Source organism: Papio anubis, chromosome 8 (assembly GCF_008728515.1).
Source record: "Papio anubis isolate 15944 chromosome 8, Panubis1.0, whole genome shotgun sequence".
Taxonomy (NCBI): domain Eukaryota; kingdom Metazoa; phylum Chordata; class Mammalia; order Primates; family Cercopithecidae; genus Papio; species Papio anubis.
Window position 1 is genome coordinate 51,103,630 of NC_044983.1, and position 23,868 is coordinate 51,127,497.

A 23,868-nucleotide genomic window follows, 5' to 3' on the forward strand; every position below is an offset into this window, starting at 1 on the left:
ACTTATGAGTAACTAAACACTGCTAAAACAGTGTTTAAAAGAAAATTATAAGTTTAAAAATAATATGTTGGAAAAAGAAGAAAGACTCAAAGTTAGTGAGTTTGGTATCAAATTAGGAAAAAATAGAAAATAGTAAGCCCAAAAAAATTTTTTTAAAAAAGAGATTATAATTATGAAAACAGAAATAAGTAAAATAGAAAAACACAATACAAAAGATTAACAAAATTTTTTTCTTTGAAAATAATAACAAATCGACAAATACCTAACAATGATGATCAAAAATTTAACAGGAAAGCACAAATTTTAAAAAGAAATAAAAAGGGGCATTAATATATTTGCTGAAGAAAAGATATTACTAATAATTTTCTGCCTAAAAATTTGAAAACTTGGTTGAATTGGACAAAGTTCTGGAAAGATACATATTACAAAAGCTGATTCAAAAAGAAATAAATACCACTTTATACTCAGTAGGATGGCCAAGACCAAAAAGATAGACACTAACAACTGTTGAGAAGGATGTGAACACATTGGAACCATCAAATATTAATGCTGGGAGTGTCAACTGGTACAGCCATTTTGGAATGCAGTTTGAAACACAGTTCGTCAAAAAGTTAAACACAGAGGCACCACATGAGCCAGCAGCAGTCCCATTCCTAGATATATGCCCAAGACATTTGAACATATACATTTCAGAAAAATTGGTACATTAAAGTGCATTACTTATAACAGCCAAAAATAGAAAAGATCCAAGCATCTGTAGATTGATGAGTGAATGAATCAAACATAGTATAGCCATGCAACAAAATATTACTTAGCCTTAGAAAGGAATGAAGTACTGATAAATGCTACATGAATAAACCATGAAAATATCATGCTAAGTGAAAGAAACCAGACACAAAATAGCAAATGTTATATGATTCCATTTATATGAATTGTCCAGAATAGGAAAATCCAAGACACAGAAGGTAGATTAGTGGTTGCAACAGGCTGGAGAGAAAGAGGCATGGGGAGTGGCTGCTAATAGAAATGTGTGGTTTTTTTTGGTGGGGGGAAAGGGGGGTGATGAAAACGTTCTGGAATTAGATGGGGGAATGGTTGGACAACACTGAATTGTACACTTTAAATAGGTGAATTTAATGGTAAATAAAATATATCTCAATAAAAAAAGGGGAATGGAAAGTCTAAATGTTCCATAATCACAAGAACATTAATCACTACATTCAAATATTTCTAAAGAGACATCAGTCTCATTTGGTTTTACAAGTGAATTCTATAATCTTTAACAAACTATAGGTAAGAAAGTGAATACTACACAACTAATTTATCATGCTAGTATAACACTGACATATAAAATAGCAAAGGAATTCTGAGAAAAAAATTACAGGACATGTTTCTTATGAACATGGACACAGAAATTATAAATAAATATTAATAAACTGAATACTGCAGTATACAATAAGAGCCAAAGGCCAGTATCAGGTTAATAAATTTGAATATATATTACTATATAATATACCACATTAACAAATTAATGGAGGCACATCTCAATAGATGCAGAAAAACTTCTGATAAATTTCTACAACCATGAGTGATTTTTTTTTTTTAATTCCACAACAAAGGTCCTGTTCAATGATTGAGGTTGTTTAAAAAATCCTTAACAGGAAGAGACATAGGGATTAGGAAGAAACAATACTGTTTGTTTGAAGATTTATAATCAGTTACATTAAAAAAAAAAAAAAAAAAAAAAAAAACAGAAGGCCGGGAGCAGTGGCTCACACCTGTAAGCCCAGAACTTTGGGAGGCAAAGGCAGACGGATCACGAGGTCAGGAGATCAAGACCATCCTGGCCAACAAGGTGAAACTCCGTCTCTACTAAAATACAAAAAAAATTAGTCAGGCATGGTGGCGTGTGCCTGTAGTCCCAGCTACTCAGGAGGCTGAAGCAGGGGAATCACTTGAACCCGGGAGGTGGAGGTTTCAGTGAGCCGAGATTGTGCCACTGCACTCCAGCCTGGTGACAGAGCGAGACTCCATCTCAAAAAATAAAATAAAATAAGATAAAATAAAACAGAAAGTCTAGGGGAAAATATTAGTTATTCATAGTTCATTAAATTGATGAATACAAGTGCAACATGCAAAATTCAATTATATTTCCCACCAGAAATAATAGACAATGAAGTTCTCAAAAAGAAATAATATATCCAAAGTAGCAAAAAATGTATCATATCTCAAAACAGATCTAAAAGATGTGTAGGAGTTTTATCTAAAAATTAAGAATTTAATCAGAAACATTAGAAGACATAATAAGTGGAGAGAAATACATGTGAAAAGACTATATTGTGAAGATGTTACTTATCCTCATGGTGATAAATAGGTATTATATAATTCTAATCAAACTTCCTACTGGATTCTGTATATATAACTAGCTAGCTCTGAAATTTATATAGAACACTCAAGAATAGTCAAGACACAGCCAGGCATGAAGACTAATATAAAATTCTGGTAACTAAAATGATGAAGCAATGCAGCAAGTATACAGGAAGGGATTAATGAAATAAAACAGCCAAGGAATGGACCCGTGCATATATGAATACTTAATATATGACAGAATTGGTACTTCATATCCACAAGAATGAAGAATCCTTTGTGATTTGAGGATTAAATATATGTATATTAAAAATCAAAATGGGCCAGGCACAGGGGCTCATGCCTGTAATTCCAACACTTTGGGAAGCCGAGGAGGGTAGATGACTTGAGCTCAGGAATTTGAGACCAGCTTGGCCAACATGGCAAAACCCTGTCTCTACCAAAAATACGAAAATTATCCAGGCATAATGGCACGCACCTGTAGTCCCAGCTACTCGGGAGGCTGAGGCACAAGAATCACTTGAACCTGGGAGGTGGAGGTTGCAGTGAGCTGAGATGGCACCACTGTACTCCAACCTGGGCAACAGAGCCAGACTGTCTCCAAAAAAAAAAGGACTCCTGCCTCATAGCACAAAATAAAAGTAATTTCAGATGAGTGAAGAAATAAAATATGAAAAGCAAAATAAAACCATTAGGAGAAAGTATAGGAAGTGAACTCAGGATATGGATTAATTTCTCTTAAAATTACAGAAAATGAAAACCATACAGAGAGTTATTAATAATTCAACTACATTAAAAATGAGTACTTTTTCTTTCATCAAAAGACTTCACAAAATGGGAAAGAGAAGTAGACAAACAGTAGATATTTCCAGGAAATATAATTGGCAAAGGATTAGTATCCAGAATATGTAAAGAAGTTTATGTAAAGAAGTTTTAATAATCAACTAAAAAGGCAAATGATTTGGGCATTTCACAGAAGAGGAAATACAAATAACTAATAAACTTTGCAAAACTGTGCTCAAACATTTTAGCAACCATAGAAATATATATCAAAATCATTTTCAGCAAGTTGAAAATTTAAAAGTTGCACAATGCCAAGTGTTGATTAGTATGAGGAGTGACAGGAACTCTTGTGTACTGCTAATGGGAATGTATGTTACTGTATGTATTTTATGTACTATCACTTTAGAAAATAATTTGGCATCATCCATTAAAGTTTAATATACACAGCCCCAAAACTCAGCCATTCTACTTTTATGCATATGCACTAGAGAATTCTTACATACCTATCACTATATAAGTACAAGATGATTCATAGCAGCATTATCTGCAATTATGGCAAAACAACCTAGATGTCCATTGACTATAAAAAGGAAAAAGCAATTGTGACATAGTCATATCATGAAATCCTATACTGCCATGAAAATGAATAAACCACAGCTATATTCACATGTATGAATGGTTTTGGGGGTTTTTTGTCTTTTTTTTTTTTTTTTTTTTGAGATGGAGTCTCGCTCTGTTGCCCAGGCTGGAGGGCAGTGGCACGATCTCGGCTCACTATAAGCTCCGCCTCCCAGGTTCACGCCATTCTCCTGCCTCAGACTCCCCAGTAACTGGGACTACAGGCACCCGCCACCACACACAGCTAATTTTTTGTATTTTTAGTAGAGACAGGGTTTCACTGTGTTAGCCAGGATGGTCTCGATCTCCTGACCTTGTGATCTGCCTGCCTCTGCCTCCCGAAGTGCTGGGATTACAGGCGTGAGCCACCGTGCCCGGCCACATGTATGAATGTTTAAAACACAATGTTGGGTGGGAGAGGCGAATCACAGAAGGGCACTATACTCTGATTATTTTATATGTATTTAATTTTATATAAAGTGACTATATGAATATGTCTGCCCCGTTAATATGAGCGCTTTCCCGAACTAAGGAAAACTTGCAAAATATTTTCTCCCTAAGAGAAAAGGCCCTGGAAATCAGAGTTTAAACTTTCTGGCCTGAAATTATGTCTGCAGGGTAAGTTTTTAAACCATGAACAGATAAGATAAAAGTGGTTCCTCAGAGCATGTGCTATCTAGGGCGGGAGATTAGGGTGGGATCCTTCCCACTTAGCCTGCTGATTGGCCACTATTGCCCCTAGTCAAATCAGAAGATACAATCTGTCCCTCCTCCATCACACACAAAAAGCCTTTGAGATAATGAGAAAAACAATTGTAAGAGTAACTGTTACCACAGTAAGAGTAGCAACAATGTTATTTCAGGCATTTTTACTCATGTACACAGGTATTCAATACCAAGCCTTGCTAAATCGGCTGCCATGCTGTCAGCAATGCCAGCTGCATAAGCCAAATCTAACAGAAAAGGCCTCCGACTGTATGCTTCTGAGAATCTTCCAAAGAAAAATCTCCTTGGCTGTCTGGAGCTCTGAGCCATTTCTGTCCGAAGGGCTGACTGATGGACTGAGCCAGTGAGAGATTACCATTTCCAACCTGCAGCCTCTGTGCTGCTGCACTTCGTCCTCCTGCCTCACTCCACCCCGATACTTGGCTCAACCCCCACCCTGAAACTATAGCTTTATTCCCAGGAAGGCAGAAAAAAGCTATGCTGAAAGTTCAACTCAACCATCACGTGGAGGTACCTGGCCCAGTGCAGGCTAACTAACCTTGGAACTTTTATCCACATGTTACAATGTGCATAACAGGGGCTCAACCTCTCAGCAGGCACAGCCATTCTGCCAGGGTTTTGGCACTGGGAGATGAATCGAAAACTTTAACTGACTGATTTCTTTTCTTTCTTTTTTTTTTTTTTTTTTTGAGGTGGAATCTCACTTTGTAGCCCAAGCTGAAGTGTAGTTGTGCAATCTCAGCTCACTGCAACCTCCACCTCCGGGGTTCAAGTGATTCTCCTGCCTCAGCCTCCCCAGTAGCTGGGATTACAGGTGCACACCACCAGGCCTGGCCAATTTTTTTGTTGTTGTATTTTAGTAGAGATGAGGTTTCACCATGTTGCCCAGGCTGGTCTCGAACTCCTGAGCTCAGGAGATCTGCCCGCCTCTGCCTCCCAAAGTGCTGGGATTACTGGCGTGAGCCACTGTGCCTGGCTAAGTGACCAATTTCAAGAGGGGATCAGTAGTAGTCCATTGTGACCAGCTTGCCCAATAAAGTTTAGGGGACAGTGGCTTTATGTTTTCACCATCAGACAAATACCTACTCAATGACAAGCAAAACTTTTGCCAGACAGTATCTTCTGAAAGAGATTCCTGCAATTATCCAAGGAAACGACCACTTAGGTCAATGAACATTTACAGAGTGAAAGACAGTGAATCTTCAAAGAGCAAACCCTTACAGAAGAGCAATGGTGCCTGCCTCAACTGTATGCTTATTGTCAAATACCTCAATCCCTCTGTTTAGAAAAATTGGATAGGGAAAAATTCATTAACCCCAGAGAAGTAACTTAGTCCTATCTTTCACCCAATATTTTTGAAATGATGGTATAGCCTACCTGATTGGGAGGAAAAAAAAAAAAAGGAATGAAGCAACTAATAGTAAAAATACACAAATCTAGACCTATATGATCCAGTGATCTGGACAGGACCTTTATGATCTGTCAGCCGAGAAAGAATCAAAGCCAACTCTAGGAATTGCTGATAATTAAAAGGTAGGTGAGTACAAAAGAATCTTAGAAACCATTCTATATGGCAAGACTGAAAAGAGGATATGACTTCTTAATAAATTAGATAGAAAGTGAGAGCCAAATCCGTGCATCATTCCAAGGTTGAGATCACAGATGGCAGATGGACCCTAGGGCTCTTATTATACCTGAGAGGGGAGAAAGGGAAGATAACACACACAGACGAGCCTTTCAAAAAGGTTGGCCAAGAAAGAAAGGGAAGACTCCACATAATAACAGGGGTGGAAGTAAAGTTTCCATTCAACAAGTCCTTTGATTCTTTTACACTGTTCTGTACAGCTATGTTAGTATCACTATCTACTATTATCATTATTCTTTCATTAAAAGTTTGTGGAGTACCATGAAATGATATCTGTCCACTACTATATAAAAGCCCTGTAGTCCTCCCTTCACAGAAAAGAAACCGCTAATCACCAGCAGTTCTGTTAAAGACTGCAATAAAATTCAGGCAAGACATTTTTCTTGATAACTTCATTTTTAGAATACTGTATTTTCTACAGTATTTTAAGGGACAACCTATAAGCTCCTTTTCTTTCTAGCTGAAGAATTAGGAGTCTGAGACTGGGGACTTTGAGACTTCTTTAAGTCAGTTTTGATGCTTGGTTTATTAAACTATTCATTTTAAAGAAAGGTAACATTAACCTCTCACAGTAAATTGTGCCTGTCAAATACTTTGATACGATGTCAGTTGGCGAGTGAATGACACCGAGCCCCCACCCTCACTCCTGAGATTGAGTCAGCCCCAGTTACAAAGCTCGCTGGCAAGCAAACTGCCTGTCAAGTTTGCTAAAAAGAACAGCAAAAGTGGGAACAGCCAAGCTTGTACAATTTTGCAGTTTCTTTCTTTCTTTGGTATATTTTTAGGTTGCCAGGAATCGATTTCCTCTTCTCTGCTTTATAAGTTTCTATTCATAAGCCTGACAATTTATTAAACTTCATTTTATTCACATAAAATAGTCACTGCTCTGGAAAACAGTGACTCAATAAAGCCGTCTTCTTCCCATACACCTGGACTTCTAGCCAGAGAACAAGATGCGGTGTGCACAAGTACCAATCAATGAAATGAAAAACGTTTTGTGAAAAACAAAATTTAGTCTTGAAAATCTGAACATTTCTTTTACAAGTCACTGATTGAAGGGATTTTTGCAATCAAAATGAATCCAGGCAAACCCATGCTACTGGATTTTGATTAATTAAGCCAAAATCTGCACATCTGCGTAATGTCTAGCTCATAAGTGAGATGGATTTAATCAGTGAGGAAAATGTGGTTTAGGGAAGAGGCTGCAGGTGGAGTTTGCTAACTAGCACATTTTATTTATTTTTCTCTTAGTGAATTTCTACTCTTTAGTAAGGTTATCATAATCCTTGGTTTTCTGGTTTCCTGCCCACTATTCATCTCTCCCACTAAAGATCTCCCACATGCCCTACATAACAATAATCAATTAAAATGCAGTAGTCAACCTGGTTGGCTGAAGCTTTGCTTCATAGAGCAGAGATGAAGCTAGAAGCCACATTTTGTACATTATGTCTATTCCTAGCATCGTAAAGAACCATGGTGAACCAACCAAGACAGCCATGTATACAAATAAACAAAATTACTACAAATAAAGAAAAATAAAGAGAGTGTCAGTGGAAGGATAAGCAACTGCCTGTGACTCTGTGATTGAGGCCTTACATACCCAAAAGAGCATGTAGCATTGAACTCTTCCAGTAGCCCTAAAATCCAATGTTATGACTTATTATATAAATAATAAATGACTTGAACTTTTAGCCATGGTGGTATTAAGAGATTAGCAAATCTTCTCAGGTTAAAAAAATAATAACATATAAAGTTGGACAAAATTGTCGAAAATTGATGAAAGGTGATAAATTGAGATATTTATTCTTATTTTATTTTATTTTATTTTATTTTGCGGTAGTTCTCTCTTTATATAGACTCTGGTTCTAGAAACAACTCGCCTGCAGCCGGCTGGCTGGGCTATTTACAGGCCCATTGTGGGCTGTACCTTGGCCACCTCCCGGCACGGTGCTCAGCTGTGACGCCAAAATAAGTTAGGGCCGGCCGGGCAGGGCGGGGCGGGGCAGGGACCGGGCCTGTACACACAAGTGCAGGGGGCTCGGGGCCTCAATACTGCCAAGGGCCGGGCTGGGGCTGTAAACACGGCCAGGGCGGCCCTGCCCACCCCTAGTGGTCGGTAACGACTGGAAGCAGAGCAGCCAGGCAAGTCCCGGAGGCTCAGGCCTCCGACAGGCGGCTCTGGATCCGGTCCACCCACTGCTGGACCGAGGGCACGTCCTGGGCACAAAAGTTGTAAACGAGACGTGTTGTCTTCACGTCAAAGAAGGCCTTCTCATCCACGCTCCTAGGGGCGCCCATGGTGGACGTTCCAGGTGCCACAGCCTCCACCTCCACCAGGTCCATGACACCCTTGCACTCAGTGTCCACACGGTGGCCGTAGTAGCGCAGCTGGTGCTTAGTGTTGTCCAACATGAACCAGCGGGCCTTCCAAGGCTTCATGAAGGCCTCCTTCTTGTACAGAGTGCCCTCATAGGACCTGTTCTCACTCTCAGCTGTCTGGAACTGGCTGTACAGGGTGCTGGTGCTGCAGTGGGCAGCCTGGTGGGAGCCAGATGCGGTGGAGCCACTTCTCTGGTCCCTCTCCAGGCTGAGGCTCAGGGTGGAGCCCAGGGGTTCCTCCTGCTGGTACATAACCAGCGAGCAGCGGTGGTGGGGTGCAGGGGACGCTAGGAGGCAGCTAGGGGTGCCACGTCCATCTGGCCGGGCTTTGAGGCACTGTGCAGCCTCATCCGTTCCCAGGTGTCCTTCCAGCGCTCAGCGGGTCAGCCCAGCTCTGTCTCCAGCCTCTGCAGCTCCTCCAGCAGGCGTGAGATGGCGTCAGGCTGGGCTTCGGGGCAGCTGTGGTAGCAGGCCACACCATACTGCGCCTGCTCTGGGGAGTGCCTCCCTCAGACCATTCTTCCTTTGGGGCTCAGGGGGCCTCTGGGCCAGTTTCTGGTTATAGGGAGGGCCCTCGGCCAGCATCTCCTCAGTGTAGAAGTCCTACACCTTCAGATTGGACACGTTGCTGTAGGTCCGCAGGACCTCTGTGTCCTCGGGTGCATGCATGTAATTGTGGAACATGGGTGTCCTCTTGCTCATCCGGTCCACACACAGACCTGCAAGGCAGCTGGCCCCTGCGCTGCCCCTTCTCTTACAGCAGCCCCAGCTCAATGTGCTCATAGTCAGAGTCCAGCAGGAAGGTCCGGAAACAGCGAGACACATGGTGGTAGCCAAGGAACTTGAGGTAGAACTGGCTGAACCCAAACTCCATGGGGAACTGCAGGTGGACCTGGTGTAGGCAGTCCAGGAACTACAGGAAGATGGTGTGAAGCTGCTGCTCTGTCCAGCCAGAATGTGGTCTCTCCAGTGGCTGAAGCGATGACTGAAGGACAGCCACTCCTTCTCCACCAGCAGGCAGAACCCCTCCAGCATGCAGTAGAAGGGGTCTGACAGCAGCTGCACCAAGGATACCACCTGCGTGGTGATGGCCCAGCCATCCTCCAGGCCCATCAGCACGGAGGAGCTTGAGTACAGGAGCTCCCCACCAGCACCAACACCTGCAGCAGCTTGTGGATCTGAATCAGCCACTCCAGTCTTCCAGCAAGGGCAGGCAGGAGGCTAGGCTGGGCTCAGCAGCAGAGCAGCCTGGGACACATGCCTTCAGCAGCTTCTTGAAGCTAGCCTTCACCTGCCGCTCCTGGAATACCTTAGTGGGCACCAGCTCCCACTGCTGCAGGGGATCTGGCCTCACACTCTTGAGTTGGACTTTGTCCCCGAGGATGTAGAGGGCTGCTCGCTGCAGCCACAGGAAGTCCTGGTTGGGGGGCAGGGGGCACCCGTTGGCCTGGGGTGGGGCCAGCACGTCTCTGCCAGCTAGCCAGGTGCCCACATTGGCACCAAGCCCACTGCTGCGCCCACTAATCCCGACACTGCCCCCACTTACCTCGAGGTGCAGTCAGTCTGGAGGCTGAGACTGCCATGGGGTTGGACAGTGTGGTGACCCTGGCTCTGGGGCTGGGAATGTGGCTGCCCATGTAGGCTGAGGAGAAGCCGCTAAGTGTGTTGCGTCCGGATGCACCGGAGTAGCGGGGCATGGAGCTGACCACAGCCTGCAGGTACTTCTTCTGCTCCACACTACTCGAGTCCGCCTGGAACTGGCCTGGAGAAGGTGCGTTCTGGGCTTTAAAGAGGCCGATGACACCTATGCCATGCAGGCCCCCAGAACGCAGCAGTACTGCCTTGGACCGCCCGCTGCGCCAGCAGACCACGGGGAAGCAGTTCTGGCGGTAGCAGTGGGACACGCGCTGCAGGGCGTTGTCCTGGACACTCTGGGGCATGATCAGCAACCCCGGGTAGCTGCAGCAGATGGCATACATGCGGCTGACCGGAGAAATGCAGAAGGATTCAGACTTGACCCAGCTCAGGCGGCTGCTCAGGGTGCCCAGGCCGAGGTACTGGTAATCGCGGCAGCAAGTCCTTTCCACCAGGAGGCTGCTCATGGTCATGCGGTCTGAGGGCTTCAGGGCTGAGGACGGGGTCAGCGTGCTGGGCTCCAGCTCCTCAGACACTGAGATCTCGTCCTCCTGGTCCTCAGGGGGCTGGCCCCAGCGCTCCTAGCTGGGGGGGTTGTACTTCTTTCGAGTGACATGCTGCCGCCCGATGGTCTTCTTGGCGTTCTTAACCAGGTTCCGGGACAGCGTTCTGAGGGAAAGACCCTTGTTCTTGGTGACACGGGGTGACCTGCCCAGTGTGTAGGCAGAGCACAGGATGAAGGAGAAGGTGGCCCTGACATCCAGCGTGTACCGTAGCTTATGCAGCTGCTTGCAGAAGGGCTCGACACTGTCAGACCCCCCCTCGTCATCAAAGGCCATTTTCAGCAGCTGGAATGTGCAGGAGCACAGCTGCAGCCCATCCAGCAAGAGCTGGTCCACAGGGGTCTGGACGCTGATACACTTCTCCTTGGTCAGCGCGGCCACCGGGAAGGAGCGGAACACCACCTGCTCCCCCACCAGGGGGTCTGTGAGCATCCCTGTGAAGATGACGTGGTACGTGATGAGGAAGACGGTGCTCTCAGCTGGGAGCAGTGCTGGCCCCCCTGCACTGCCCCCGGCACCCTCCTCACGCCCATCCGGTAGCAGGTAGATGCGCAGGCCGTCCAGCACACACTCCTCACCAGACAGCAGGCGCGGCCTCAGTAGCTTTGGTTTCTGGGTGGGCATCAGCCTCCAGTTCTCCCGCTGCACAGCCTTCAGAGTCTCGATGTGCATCTGGATGATGTCTGGCACCATGACATGCAGCCCTTTGAGGTGGTCACTGGTGACCCCACTCTCTGTGCAAACCTTGTCCACAAAGCGATTGATGAAGCAGAACACAGCCCCAGCTACATTGCAGGCCTCTGTGTCCTCAAAGCCGCTCCCCGTGTCATAGCTCTTAGCCACACTGCCAGCCATGCTGTTGGGGACCAGGCTGTTGCTGGTGCTCTCTAGGTCTCCCAGCCTGGGAGCTCCTGAAGCAGGAGGCTCTTGCTGCTGTCCAGGGGCAGCAGGAGGTAGCTCATGCAGTTGGCATAGTGGATGGCCTGGCTGAACACCATGCTCTCCTCTTTCTGCATCAGTTCCTGCTGCTTCTCACCGCTCAAGGATGGCCACAGGCACCACTGCTCAGAAGCCACGTCTAGGGCAGAGTGCTTGCTCATCCTCCTGGGAAGGTGCCTCCCCAACCTCCTGGGCAGGGGCCTGGTCCTTGGTTGGCTCCAGATAGAGGGCCCAGATTTGAGTCTGCGTGTCCCAATAGAACATGGCCTCCCAGAATTCTGGCATGCTCCACACCACGTGCTCCTGCACACAGCTGTAAGAGAACTGCCTCACCCCTCCGGCTCAGCTTCCAGCTTCGTGACCAGAGGCAGCAGAGCAGCCAAGATGTCATGCTCGTCCAGAGAAGTGCAGTCCTGCAGGCAGCAGTTCATCATATGGATGACAAAGTCAAATTGCTGGTTATCCAGGACCGCCCAGTTCTGCTGCACATACAGGTGCAGCTCCTGGGTGAGGCAGCGGCGGGCAGCTCGCCTCTTCAGGGCCCTCAGCACGGCTGAGAGCAGCTTCTTGGCCTCAAGCAGCTTCCCCTCAAACTCATGGGAGATGCAATTGCCCACAACCTCAGGCCGGCCAGCGCTGTTAACCTGCAGCCTACTGCACCGATCCAGTATGGCAGTCATGTGGGGCCCTGAGGGCCCTGTGGTCCTCCTTTCAGCCTTCATGGCTAGGTGTGCCCCTTGCATCTTGGCAGTAGCCTGGTCCACGATCCACTGCATGGTGCCCTCATCTAGCTAGGGGAAGGGCTGGGGCGCCCATCGCAGATGGCTGCTGTCACCCACCTCTGTACCTTGTGCATCGCCAAGTCTGGGTACAGGTTCTCGTTCTTGTAGAGCTGCTCTGCCAGTTCCTGGATGTGACGCAGGACACACTGGGGGTGGTTCTCATCCGCCCGCCTGCATGCCACCTCGTGGGCCACCAGCTCATCAAACAGTTCCGTGGGGCGGTACGGGACCCCACGCTCCAACATGAAGAGAGCAAAGGCCATGCCCTCCAGCACCTTCATCAGGAAATCGTCCTCCACCAGCCCACACTGGCCCAGGAAGGCTGCCTTATGGAAGTGGATGACAGGCTCCGGGTGAATGCGCATGACGTGCAGGCACCAGAGATAGCCCTGCAGCAGCCGATCGAAGAGCCGCTGGAAGATGGCATACAGTTCTTTGTCCTGCATCTTCAGGGAGGAGGGGGACGTCGTGGGTGGAGGGAAGGCAAGGTCAACCAACTCCAGCTCCAGGTCCAGGACCATGCTCAGAACACTGTGCGTCTGACTCTGCAGTGGCTCTAGCAAGGGTGGAATGTGCACACACTCAGGGATGGTCACCGTCCCTCCATCCAGATCAGCAACAATCACATCTAGCAGCTCCTGGGTCTCTGCCTAGAGGGCCGTGTTGACCCCGATGATGAAGCGCATGGGTGTGCTGAGGACCTCCAGCAGCTGGGCCGGCAGGATGGGCACATAGGTGAAGCTGTATCTGAGAGGAAACAGCAATGCCAGGAGGCCCCTGCGGGCATCAGCGAGCTGCTGGTAGCTAGGGGACAGGAAGAGAACCTTGTGCTCTGTGAGGGTGACACAGAACAAAAACAGCACATTGGTGATGTTCAGCTGGCAGAAGAGCAGAGCCACGCTGCAGCTGCTGATGGGCAGCGAGTCAGCCAGTGGAGTCTGGATGACCTGCTGATCACCAGCCCCCAAAGAGATCGTCCTCTATGAGCCCCCAGCCAGGGGCACGGTGCACGTCAGCAGGTTCCTAATTACATTCCCTGGGAACACCTTCAGGCCCTCCACATGGATGGCATAGATGAGGCTGAGGCCGTTCCTGAATACCTCTGCGTGGTCAAGTCGCTACACCAGCACCAGCGTCTTTGGGGCAAACATCTGGGCATATGGGGCAGGCTCTGTGGGCGACAGGTGCGTCTGGCCTCCCTCATCCTCCTCTTCCTCCCTCTCTGTGGCATCCTGAGCACGCATTGTTTCCTGCTGTGAAGGCTCCACCGGCTCCCAGAAGGTCAAGCAGCGCAGTAGTGGTGCTTGGAGTTGATGTCGGTGAGGACAGCAACAAAGGTTGGTGTATTCCTCTTCAGAAAAATTAATCAGAATTCAGAGTTGACATAATATATTATCTAAAATTTCCCTTTTTGGGCAAAACAATTACTAAGCATGCAAATAATTAGGAAAGTATGATCCATACTCAGGAAAAAGAGTAATCAATAGAAATTGACTCAGAGTAGCAGCCGGGCACGGCGGCTCAGGCCTGTAATCCCAGCACTTTGGGAGGCCAAGGCGGGTGGATCACCTGAGGTGAGGATTTTGAGACCAGCCTGACCAACATGGAGAAACCCTGTCTCTACTAAAAATACAAAATTAGCCTGGCGTGGTGGCGTGCACCTGTCATCCCAGCTACTTGAGAGGCTGAGGCAGGAGAATCACTTGAATCTGGGAGGTGGAGGTTACGGTGAACTGAGAATGTGTCATTGCACTCCAGCCTGGGCAACAAGAGTGAAACTCTGTCTCAGAAAAAAAAAAAAAAGGAAAAAAAAGAAATAAATAAATAAAAATAAAAAAAGAAATTGACTCAGAGTAGATCTAGATGATGTATTTGGCAAACAAATAATTAACAAAACGCATGATGTCTATGATTCAATAAATAATCTTTACAGAGAAATAGAACCCAAATATTGGAAGTGAAAAAGAACCAAATAGAAATTCCAGAGTTGAAAACTATTTTCAATATGAAGATTTTGCTTGTTGTATCAACAGCAAATTTGAGATTAGGGACGAAAGAAGCAGTAAACTGAAATATAGTTCAGTAGAAACATCTCAATCTGAAAAGTACAGACCTTTTTTTTGAATAAGCATAGCATCAGAGGCATGTGGGGCAATGTTAAGCCTACCAACATATGTGAAATAAGGGTCCCAGAAGTAAAAAAGAGAGAGGAAGGGGAAAATCATTTATGTGAAAAAATAATAGCTAAAATCCTCCAAAATTTGATGAAAGGCTGTCTACAAATATTAAAAGCTCCACAAACCCAAAATAGGATAAGCATATCAGAATTCACATCTAGACACATCATAATCAATGACTGAAATACAAATACAAAGAGAAAATTTTGAAAAAAGTAAGAGAAAAAATGACTCATCAGGTATGGAAAAAAATATGACTTTCATTGGCAATAAAATCCTCTGCATTTACCATCTTTAATTCGTTCATGCAACCTGATTCCTCCTGGATGCTGGACAAGGTCCCAGGTGTGGGTGCAAGAGGCTGTCACACTGACCCTCCACTGAGCTGTCCAATACTTAAGCCATCCATGGGTGGCAAAACTAAAAGAGCACACTGTAACGCATGCCCTCTGGGGCTCCAGGGGTCATGGGCAACTCCTAGACACTGCCACATGGAGTTCTGCTCCTGCTGACTTAATAGCTGACTTATCACTATAAACAGTGAAGACCAAAAAGCAGTAAAATGACATATTCAAGTGCTGATTTTTTTTTCTTTTTTTTTCTTTTGAAACTGAGTCTTGCTCTGTCACCCAGGCTGGAGTGCAGTAGAGCAATCTCCTCTCACTGCAAGCTCCGCCTCCCAGGTTCATGCCATTCTCCTGCCTCAGCCTCCTGAGTAGCTGGGACTACAGGCGCTGCCACCACGCCCAGCTAATTTTTTGTATTTTTAGTAGAGATGGGGTTTCACCGTGTTAGCCAGGGTGGTCTGGAGCTCCTGACCTCGTGATCTGCCCACCTTGACCTCCCAAAGTGCTGGGATTACAGGATGAGCCACCGTGCCCGGCCACGCTGAATATTTTTAACTTTCAACCAAGAATTCTGTGTCCATTGAAACTATTCCCCAAAAAATAAAAGCAAAATAAACATATTTCCAAGTAAACAAAAACTGAGAAAATGCATTACTAGAAGATTCGACCTAGAAGCATCACTAAAGGAAGCAGTTTAGGCTTAATAAAATATTCCCAGCACCTTAGGCTTAATAAAACATACCCAGATAGAAACTAAAATTCATGGGGAGGAATGAAAAGCACTGGAAGTGGTAAAATGTAGGTAGATTGAAAGACCCCTTTTCCACTTAATTTCCTTTTGAAAATAGACATTTTAAACGTTATTGTAAAGTTTTATTGTTAAGTATGTTATACATACACACAGAGTTAGATTTATGGATATGTATGTTTATTTATTTATGACAGTAATAACTCAAAGAAGAGGAAAGAAATGGAACTATATTAAAGTTGCTGTATTTTACTGGAATTATGTTAGCATTAACCTGAGGTAGAGCTACACACTGAAAAACATAAAACATCACTGTGAGAAATTTAAATATCTAAATGAAAGGAGATGTACCATGCTCATTGATTGAAAAACAATATTGTTAATATGACAGTTCTCCCCAGATTGATCTATAGCTGAAACTCAATCCATATGAAAATTCCAGGAGCATTTTTTCATAGACATGGACAAGCTGATCAAAAAAAAAAAAAAAAAAGTATATGGCAATGGAAAATACTTAGAATAGCCTAAACAGGTTTGAATAAGAAATACAAATTTGGTGAATGTACATTTGAAATGAGATCATTCCCTTGATCCCTTCATGAGACTTGTGAAGAGATTGGCTTGTTTACTCAGCCCACAGGTCTCAACCCCTCATGGGAGGGGAAGCACGCAGGTGAGTGGGTGCAGAAGCTAGGATGAGTGCTTCTGGGCAACCAGCAGGAGCAGAACTCCATGTGGTCCCGTGGCAGTGTCTAGGAGTTGCCCATGACCCCTGGAGCCCCAGAGGGCATGCGTCACAGTGTGCTCTTTTAGTTTTTCCACCCATGGATGGCGTAAGTATTGGACAGCTCAGTGGAGGGTCAGTGTGACAGCCTCTTGCACCCACACCTGGGACCTTGTCCGGCATCCAGGAGGAATCAGGTTGCATGAACGAATTGAAGATGGTAAATGCAGAGGATTTTACTGCCAATAAAAGTGGCTCTCAGTGGGATGGGGAGCTGGAAAGGGAATAGAGTGGAAAGGTGGTCTTCCCCTGGAGTTCAGCTGGGAATATCCCCAGACAAACTCTTCTCTGAGATCCCACCATCAAGCTGTCCCTCTGAAATCAAGCTGCTTCTCACTGACGTCAAGCTGCTGCTTCTCTTCTCTGCTGCACTGCTCTGCCCCTCTGCCAGTAGCCTAGGGTTTTTATGGGTGCAGGATGGGGAGTAGGGCAGGCCTTGGTGGTTTTGGAAAAGGCAGTATTTAAGTGGGAAAACAGAAATGCACATTCTCACTTTAGGTCACAGGTCCAGGCTTGAGGGTGGAGCCCTCACCAGGGACTCCACCTTTTTCTACCTAGTACCTCCTGTTCATATCACACTGACTAATTTTGATACCAACCATAAAGCTACAGTAATCAAGAGTGTAATAATATTGGAGTAATAAAGACAGGCAAATAAATCAAAGGAACAGAATATGAGTCCAGAAATAAACTCTCACCTTTATGGTCAATTGAGTTTTGACAAAGGGACCAAGACAATTCGATGGAAAAGGAGAGTGGTTTCAACAAATGATGCTAAAACAATTGAATATTCATGAGAAAAAAATGATCATAAATCCTTGGCTTATATTAGACACAAAAACTACTCCAAAATAGAACATAGACCTAAATGTAAGAGCTAAAACTATAAAATTTTAGAATACAACAGAAGAAAATCTTTCTGACCTTAATTTAGGCAAAATTTTATTTGATTGGATGCCAAAAGTGTGACTCATTAAATAATATAATTGGAAATTGAACTTCATAAAAATTTAAAAATTCTACTTTTCAAATGCCAACTTTAGAAAAATAAAGAAAACCATAGACTGAAATAAAATATTTGAAAATAACATGTCTAATAAAGGACTTGTATCCAGAATACATTAATAACTCTTATAACTCAATAATATATCAAACAATTCAATAAAAATGATAAAAGTTCTGAACAGACATTTCACCAAAAAAAAAAAAAAAAAAACCACATACACAGAAATTGCTCACAAGCTCATGAAAAGATACTAAACATCTTTAGTAATTAGAGAAATGTAAATTAAAAGCACACACCCACTATAATGACTGCAATAAAAAAGACTGACAATACCAGGTGTTGGTATGAATATGAAGAAACTAGAACTCTTATCCATTGCTAGTGATGAAGTAAAATGGTACAGTCACTGTAGAAAACAGTTTTGTGGGTGTTTTTTTTAAGTTAAATATTAATAATATTAATGTATGACCCAGTAATTCCATTCCTAGGTATCTTCTCAAGAGAAATGAAATATATCCATACAAAGTTTTATCCACAAATATTTCTAGCAGAATTATTCATAATAGCCAAATACTAAAAAAAAAAAAAAAACAAAAAAAAACAAATGCCTATCAACTGGTGAATGCATAAACAAAGTATAGTATATTTATACAATTGAATACTATTCAGCAATACGAAGGAATAACAACTGATAGATACAACAATAAAATGAACCTTAAAAATCTGGTAAATAAAAGAAACCATACACAAAGACTTCCTATTGTATTACTCCCATTACACGAAAATTCTAAAAAAGGTAAAACCCCAGAAACAGAAAGCAGATCAGTGGCTGTCTGAAACGGGATGGAAGTGAGAATTGACTGCAAACAGGCATGAGGGATTTTGGAGTGATAGAGTATTCTCAAATCGGATTATGACATTGGTTGTGCCACTGAATAAATTTTTTCAAAATCATTGAATCATGTGCTTAAAACAAGTGGATATTATGGCATTAAATTATGCATCAATGAGGCTGTTTCAAAAACCAATAGATATTTATCAAAGAAAATAAAAACAAGAAGTATGGAAAAGCACATTCTTTACCATCTTACTATCCATATAATCAGTTGCCACTTTGGTTTAAATCTTTCCACATAATATATGATATACCAGAATGTGTTGAATCAGTCTACTATGACTGGAGTTTCAGGTTGTTTCTAGTCTTTTATCAGTAAATGATTCTAAAATAAACATCCTTATACATATATTTTTTATTTGGGTATCTGATTAATACCTCAGGATAAATTCTCAAGATTGGGCTAAGTTATTTAATAAAAAATTTATTAGTTTTTGATTGCTGTAAAACAAATTACCACAGACTCAGCTGCTGAAAACAGCACATGTTTGTGACCTCACAGTTTCTGTGGGTCAGGGATCTAGGCAGGACTTGGCTGGGTTTTCCACTCTGTGTCTCACAAGGCTGCATTCAAGGTGTCAGCCAAGACTGCAGTCTCATCTGGGCACAGGGTCCTTCCCAAGCTCCCTGTGGCTGGTAGAATGCAGGTCCCTGTGGTGTTAGAACTGTCAGCAACTAGAGCTCAGTCGCCATTCTCTGCCATGTAGCCATTGCCACAATAGGACAGTGTGTGTCTCCAAGGCCAACGGACAGCATCTGTTCCTGCTTCCTGTCACTTGCCTCCAAACTCTTTTTTAAAGAGCTCATTTGGTTAGACCAGACCCATTGAGGATAATCTTCCTTTTGGTTAACTCAAAGTCAACTGATTAGGCACCTTCATTACATTTGCAAACTCTCTTAACCTTTGCCGTAGTCTGTAACACAATCACAGGAGTGCTATCCCTTCATATCCACAGTCTCTCCCTCACTCAAGGGGAGTGGATTGCACAGGTGTGTGTACTGAGTTAGGGATTGGCGAGAGTGGGGACTGGGGACCATCTTAGAAATCTCCCTCACACAAAGAATTTGCACATTTATTAAGATTATGATTTAAATTGCCAAATTTTCTGAAGAACATTTATACCCCATCGGTAAAGTGCTAATTTCCCCAACACTGGGTATTACCATTATGCTTAATCTTTGCCAAAGACAGGCAAATATTGTTGTCTTGGGACCACTGGGCAGAGATTGTGACAGTGAGAGAACAAGTATTGAATTCTTTGATTAATAGTAAGATTATTATGACCTTCGGCAGGTTTTGCTTTTCTTTTGCAAATTACCATTCAATTTATGTGGTTGTTTTCCTCTAAGGGTAATTCTCTGTTACCTGTCTTTTAATAACCTCATGTTGAATATTCAGAATATTTACTATTTATGGTTTCTATAGTATTTTCTTTCAGTGTCTTAAAAATTGGGTTACGGAGCCTTATGCCATGTAAAAATTTTTAACTTTCATAATCAGATCTATTAACATTTATGGTTTCTTTTTTATGCTTTAACATATTGTTTGCACTTTTCATTTCTAAAAAGAGAGAAGCAAATAAATCAAATGGGATTTCCAGTTTCCATCATAGAAGACAGGAACTATAGAGTGGGAAATCATGTACAAAGATGTTTCTCATAATGCACTGCCCATCCATCTTCTGATTGTTATGTAAACCAATTCTTAACCTAAGATATCCAGCCAGAGAGATGAATGTATCATTCCTCTAAATGACTTGGTTGTGGGAAATATACCACATCATTCTGTTAGCTTTCAGGACCCAGGGTGTCAGCTTCAATTATTTTTTTCATTTCTTGTCTTGGGCTGTCAGACTATAGCTCTGAGTATTTGAAAACAGAAGTATGAAACCCACTTTTTCTAAAGTATTTAGTTTTGATCTTGAGTTTTATCCCCATCTCTGAGCACGATTTCCATATTATATCTAATATTTTTTTCTTAATATGGGACCTAAAACAGTCTTATTTTTAAAAAATACATTGGATAATCAAGAAAGTATGGCTTTTAGGCAAGATCACTTCTCCCTGCTGTATTTAAAAAATAATGATGAAGTATTTCCTTGACAGAAACAAAATCAGCTTGTATCTATTAAAAAGTTGGCTCAAATCTCTCCTTTTTTCATAGATGAATGAATCATAATATAAGGATATAAGTTTCTTAAACCTTCCTTGAAGTCTCAGGCATTAAATGTCCTCATCTATAAAATGAAAAAGTGAAACAAGCTGACCTCTAAGGTTCCGGTGAAATCTAACACTCTGATTGTCTTGATGTTTGACTCGAGGTTTTCTGCTTATGTTCTTTCTTTGCCCTTTTCAAATTCCCAGTCTGAAATCTTGCCTTCAAGGTTTTTCCTCTTTTCGTTTTCAGATTCTGACTATGCATTCTTGTAAGACATTCCATTGTCACTTCCAAGTCAAATATTCAAAACCAAACTCTTGCTATCCCTCTCAAACTACTTGGTTTCCATATTTATTGGATTTGTACCATAGTCCTTGGTTTGCAGGCATGAAGAAAGGAATAATTTTTCATCATCTTTCCCTCGCCCCATAGCTAATCAGTATCTAAGGCCAGAATATTTGTCAACTGCAACATCTGTCTCCCTGCCTTTTTCCAATTCCTCCAAACACATTAGTTTCTGAGCCACAATGTGTCCCTCCAGGACTCAATGTTGAAAGTTCTTTATCTTCTTCAAGTTTCCTGATACGATGACTCCAAAACACCATAGTCAGGTTGACATTCCTGTGGTTCCCTATTTTTTGTTAGATTAAGAACAATGGCAATGAAACCCCTCCACAATATGTCTTAATCTGGCTTTTCACACTTCTTTTTGTCTTCCCCGTGCTTATGCCCAGTGTCTTAGCCTCCCAAGATCCTTGCTATTAATATTTCCTGATCACACACTCTATTTTGCCATTTCCTGCCTTTTAGGGTTGATTTTGAATTTCTATTTTCAGTGTTTAAAGTTTCTGTAAATGTTGGGATATTGACTTTAGCTAAAACAAACAAAAAATAACAAGTAATCACTTTAAATCTGTATCCTACTTCCAAGAAACAATATTTTCATTGGTGCCAAAATAATATATTCCATGTTAGTGTAATACAGTAGAACTTTAAAAAAATTAAAAGTCTATGTAGAAGACAATGAGGATTGAGTGTGTTAGAGCTGTACGGAATCTTGGGCGGCTCTATTCCCATCTTCCACTTCTAAGGATCAGCAAAGCCAGTAGGCAGACTGTAAGCTATGAGCGAATTAGGAACAAATCTTATACTAAAGATTTGAATGGTTTTCTATTGCTCAGGAAACTACCGAGTTCTGCCCTTTAACAGGACCTGGTCAGTCATTCACTCAACAGACAGGTTTTCAGAGCCTGCAATGTATCATGTACTGGGTCCTAAGAGTTGAAATATTTAAAATGGCCCCGTTTTCTAGAAATGCAGTCTGGGAGAAGGAATTACACATGGACAAATAAGTGCAATAAAAATTGCCATGATAGAAATGGTGCATTGTAGACACAAAGGAGGAGGTCCTCAGCTCTATCTGATGTAATAGGGGAAAGTAAAGGGTTTCATAGACAAAGTAACCCTATGGGCTTAATGTAAAAAGGTAAGTAATTTTCACCAGGGTGGACTAGCAAAGAACCATTATTACCAAAGGCACAGAAGCATACGTTCATTTGATAATATTGGGGGTAAATGCAAACAATTTAGAATTCTAGAAGTTAAGGTACAAGACAAGGTGATATGGTTTTTGACTGTGTCCCCACCCAAATCTCATCTTGAATTGTAGCTCTCATAATTCCCTGGTGTTGTGGGAGGGACCCAGTGGGAGATAATTGAATCATGGCAGCAATTTCCCCCATACTGTTCTCGTGGTAGTGAATAAGTCTCACGAGATCTGATGGTTTGATAAGTGGGAACCCCTTTCACTTGGCTCTTATTCTCTTCTCTTGTCTGCTACCACATGAGACACGCCACCATGATTGTGAGGCCTCCCCAGTCATGTGGAACTGTGAGTCCATTAAACCTCTTTCTTTTTATACTGTCAAGTCTCAGGTATGTCTTTGTCAGCAGCATGAAAACAGACTAATACACAAGATATATCAAAATCAAATTTTTTAAGCAAGGCAAGCCCCCAGTTATGAAGGGACTTACATGTCTTACAAAGAAGTTTGGAGCAATAACTATCATTATCATGATTATTAGTGAGTATGTATCAGCTTCTCATTATGATTTACAGATCCTGCCTACTGATCACTTTCTACGATCACTATAATAAGTAATTTACATTAACAAGGAAACTGAGATCAAAGATTAACTCACTTACCTAAAGCAACATGGCTATAAATATCGCAGCCGTTTCGAACTCAGGTCCACCTGATTTCAAAGCTAGACACGAATCACACTATAATCTTTACCTTTAATCTGTAGACGATGTGGCACCATCAGGACATTTTAAATAAAGAAGAAATGTGAATAGACTCGTCCTGGAAGGGTCTGACAACAATATAGAGTTGCAGCATCCAATACAGTAGCCACTAGCCACATTGAAAATTAAATAACTATTTAATAATTGAGAATTCAGTTCCTTGAGGGCAGCAGCCACATTTGAAGTGTTCAGTACCTACATGTGGCTAGTGGCAGCTGTGTTGGACAGTGCATGTGAATATTTCCGTCCTCACAGAAAGTTCTATCAGGCAGTACTGGTAGAGAGGAAACACTGGAGTTTCGTGAGGTGGGGCGAGGAAATTAAAGAGACTATTACCTAGGACAAGTAGGAAAGGATTAGAGACAAAACAAAGCACTAAGAGTAATGAGGTAAGTCTGTGTTTCCCACAGTGTGACTGCCCACCCTTTTCCCCTCAACCAGCCTTATTCAGCACGGTGTGGGAACTTGTTAGAGTGCGCATCCACATGGAATCTGAAACCCAGAGATGGGGCCCAACCATCTGTGTTGTACCGAGCCCTCCCGGGGATTCTGATATTCACTAACATGCGAAGGCCATGGATTTAGAGGAAGGAACAGAGCTGTAAAGCATGACACAGAAATATAGGCAATTTGGAGGCCAGATGCAAATGTGGGTGATATAGTTTGAATGTTTGTCCTCTCCAAATCTCATCCTGAAATGTGATGCCCAGTGTTGGAGGTGGGGCCTGGTGGGAGCTGATTGGATCATGGGCAGATCCCTCATGAATGGTTTAGCACCATCCCCTTGGTAATGAGTAAGTTCTCCCTTAGTAAGTTCTGGGACCTTCCCCACCCCCTCTTGTTCCTGCTCTTGCAGTGTGATGTGCCAGATCTCCCTTTGCCTTCTGCCATAACTGGAAGCTTCCTGAGGCCTCCCCAGAAGCAAATGTTGGCACCACACTTCCTGTACAGCCTGCAGAACTGTGAGACAATTAAACCTCTTTTCTTTATAAATTACCCAACTTTAGG

General features: G+C 43.1%; 1 protein-coding gene and 1 pseudogene across 5 annotated transcripts in view; one reads left to right on the forward strand and one right to left on the reverse strand.

Annotated features, from left to right (window-relative positions):
* The window catches only part of XKR4 (XK related 4), a 408,833-nt gene that overhangs the window by 329,637 nt on the left and 55,328 nt on the right, over window positions 1-23,868 (forward strand). The window lies entirely within an intron of this gene.
* Window positions 8,142-23,868, reverse strand: part of LOC101024460 — a 47,368-nt pseudogene continuing 31,641 nt past the window's right edge. Inside the window, exon 3 of the transcript XR_004185997.1 lies at window positions 8,142-13,788. The product of XR_004185997.1 is annotated as a myotubularin-related protein 5-like (transcript). The remainder of the gene's footprint in view (window positions 13,789-23,868) is intronic.